Source organism: Arachis ipaensis, chromosome B1 (genome assembly GCF_059453495.1).
Source record: "Arachis ipaensis isolate K30076 ecotype BB chromosome B1, ASM5945349v1, whole genome shotgun sequence".
Lineage (NCBI taxonomy): Eukaryota > Viridiplantae > Streptophyta > Magnoliopsida > Fabales > Fabaceae > Arachis > Arachis ipaensis.
In genome coordinates this window covers 20,488,399-20,491,696 of record NC_142436.1, presented here as the reverse complement: position 1 = coordinate 20,491,696, position 3,298 = coordinate 20,488,399, and the positions used below count along the sequence as shown (strand labels likewise).

At 39.1% G+C, this 3,298-nt stretch overlaps 1 non-coding gene across 1 annotated transcript; it reads right to left on the bottom strand.

The window, feature by feature from the left end:
* Positions 1-1,046: 1,046 nt before the first annotated feature.
* On the bottom strand, positions 1,047-1,154 carry LOC148575904 (small nucleolar RNA R71). The gene has a single exon (XR_015904412.1). It is a non-coding gene; the product is annotated as a small nucleolar RNA R71 (small nucleolar RNA).
* Between the last annotated feature and the right edge of the window lie 2,144 nt (positions 1,155-3,298).

Below are 3,298 nucleotides of genomic sequence, written 5' to 3'. Positions count from 1 at the left end.
AAATTATCTTTTCTAACTTCTTATCTTCTTATCTTTTCAAAATTGATTTTCAAATTTGTTTCAACTAACTAACTAACTTTTTGTTTGTTTCTCATCTCTTTCAAAACTGCCTAACTAACTATCCCTCTCTAATTTTCGAAAATCCCTCCCTCTTTTTCAAAAATTCTTTTTAATTAACTAATTGTTTCAAATTTTAATTTTAATTTATTTTTTCTTTTAATTTTCGAAAATCACTAACCATTTTTCAAAAATAATTTTCGAAAATCCTTCTCTCTCATCTCCTTCTATTTATTTATTCATCTACTAACACTTCTCTCCCATCCAAAATTTCGAACACTTCCTCCCTCTCTGTGTTCGAGTTTTTCCTCTTCTTCTTTTCTTCTACTCACATAAGGGAACCTCTATACTTGGGCAAAAAGGATCCCTATTATTATTATTATTATTATTATTATTATTATTATTATTATTATTATTATTATTATTATTATTATTCTGTCCCTCTTTTTTTTCATATGAGCAGGAGCAAGGACAAGAATATTCTTGTTGAAGCAGACCCTGAACCTGAAAGGACTCTGAAGAGGAAACTAAGAGAAGCTAAAATACAACAATCTAGAGATAACCTTACAGAAATTTTTGAACAGGAAGAAGAGATGGCAGCCGAAAATAATAATAATGCAAGGAGGATGCTTGGTGACTTTACTGCACCTAATTCCAATTTACATGGAAGAAGCATCTCCATCCCTACCATTGGAGCAAACAATTTTGAGCTTAAACCTTAACTAGTTTTTCTGATGCAGCAGAACTGCAAGTTTCATGTACTTCCATCTAAAGATCCTTTTCAGTTCTTAACTAAATTCTTGCAGATCTGTGATACTGTTAAGACTAATGGAGTAGATCCTGAAGTCTACAGGCTCATGCTTTTTCCTTTTGCTGTAAGAGACAGAGCTAGAATATGGTTGGACTCTCAACCTAAGGATAGCCTGAACTCTTGGGATAAGCTGGTCAAGGCTTTCTTAGCCAAGTTCTTTCCTCCTCAAAAGCTGAGTAAGCTTAGAGTGGATGTTCAAACCTTCAGACAGAAGGAAGGTGAATCCCTCTATGAAGCTTGGGAGAGATACAAGGAACTGACCAAAAAGTGTCCTTCTGACATGCTTTCAGAATGGACTATCCTGGATATATTCTATGATGGTCTGTCTGAATTAGCTAAGATGTCATTGGATACTTCTGCAGGTGGATCCATTCACCTAAAGAAAATGCCTGCAGAAGCTTAGGAACTCATTGACATGGTTGCTAATAACCAGTTTATGTACACTTCTGAGAGGAATCCTGTGAGTAATGGGATGCCTCAGAAGAAGGGAGTTCTTGAAATTGATACTCTGAATGCCATATTGGCCCAGAATAAAATATTGACTCAGCAAGCCAATATGATTTCTCAGAGTCTGAATGGAATGCAAGCTGCATCCAACTGTACTCAAGAGGCATCTTCTGAAGAAGAAGCTTATGATCCTGAAAACCCTGCAATAGCAGAGGTGAATTACATGGGTAAACCATATGAAAACACCTATAATCCCTCATGGAGAAATCACCCAAATCTCTCATGGAAGGATCAACAAAAGCCTCAACAAGGCTTTAATAATGGTGGAAGAAACAGGTTTAGCAATAGTAAACCTTTTCCATCATCCACTCAGCAACAGACAGAGAACTCTGAACAAAATACCTCTAATTTAGAAAACTTAGTCTCTGATCTATCTAAGGCCACTGTAAGTTTCATGAATGAAACAAGGTCCTCCATTAGAAATTTGGAGGCACAAGTGGGCCAGCTGAGTAAAAGGATCACTGAAATCCCCCCTAGTACTCTCCCAAGCAATACAGAAGAAAATCGAAAAGGAAAGTGCAAGGCCATTGAAATGACCATCATGGCCGAATCCAAGGAGGAAAGGAAGGACGTGAATCCCAAGGAGGAAAACCTCCTGGGACGTCCAGTGATCAACAAGGAGTTTCCCTCTGAGGAACCAAAGAAATATGAGGCTCATCTAGAGACCATAGAGATTCCATTAAACCTCCTTATGTCATTCATGAGCTCTGATGAGTATTCCTCATCTGAAGAGAATGAGAATGTTACTGAAGAGCAAGTTGCCAAGTTCCTTGGTGCTATCATGAAGCTGAATGCCAATTTATTTGGTAATGAGACTTGGGGAGATGAACCTCCCCTGTTCAGCAATGAACTAAATGCATTGGATCAACTGAGATTGCCTCAGAAGAAACAGGATCCTGGAAAGTTCCTGATACCTTGTACCATAGGCACCATGACCTTTGAGAAGGCTCTATGTGACCTGAGGTCAGGAATAAACCTCATGCCACTCTCTGTAATGGAGAAATCGGGAATCTTTAAGGTACAAGCTGCTAAAATCTCATTAGAGATGGCAGACAATTCCAGAAAACAGGCTTATGGACAAGTAGAGGACATATTAGTAAAGGTTGAAGGCCTTTACATCCCTGCTGATTTCATAATCTTAGATACTGGGAAGGATGAGGATGGATCCATCATCCTTGGAAGACCCTTCCTAGCCACAGCAAGAGCTGTGATTGATGTTAACAGAGGTGAGCTAGTCCTTCAATTGAATGAGGACTCCCTTGAGTTTAAAACTCAAGGACATCCTTCTGTAAACATGGAAAAGAGGCACAGTAAGCTTCTCTCAAAACAGAGTCAACCAGAGCCTCACAGTCAAACTCTAAGTTTGGTGTTGGGAGGCCACAACCAAACTCTAAGTTTGGTGTTGAACTCCTATATCCAAACTCTAAGTTTGGTGTTGGAAAGTCTCAACAATGCTCTGAACATCTGTGAGGCTCCATGAGAGTCCACTGTCAAGCTATTGACATTAAAGAAGCGCTTGTTGGGAGGCAACCCAATTTTTATTTATTTTTAATTTATTTTTATTGTTATTTCATGTTTTATTAGGTTCATGATCATATGGAGTCACAAAATAAATATAAAATTTGAAAACGGAATCAAAAACAGCAGAAGAAAAATCACACCCTGGAGGAGGATCTTACTGGCCTTTAAATGCCAGTAAGGAGCATCTGGCTGGCGTTCAATGCCAGAACAGAGCATGGATCTGACGTTGAATGCCAGAAACAAGCAGCATCCTGGCGTTCAGATGCCAGAAATGCACAGTGAAGAAGAGCTGGCGCTGAACGCCAGAAACAAGCATCTGGCTGGCGTTCAACGCCAGAAATATGCTGCATCTGGGTGCTGAACGCCCAGAACAAGCATCAATTCGGCGTTTAAACGCCAGAA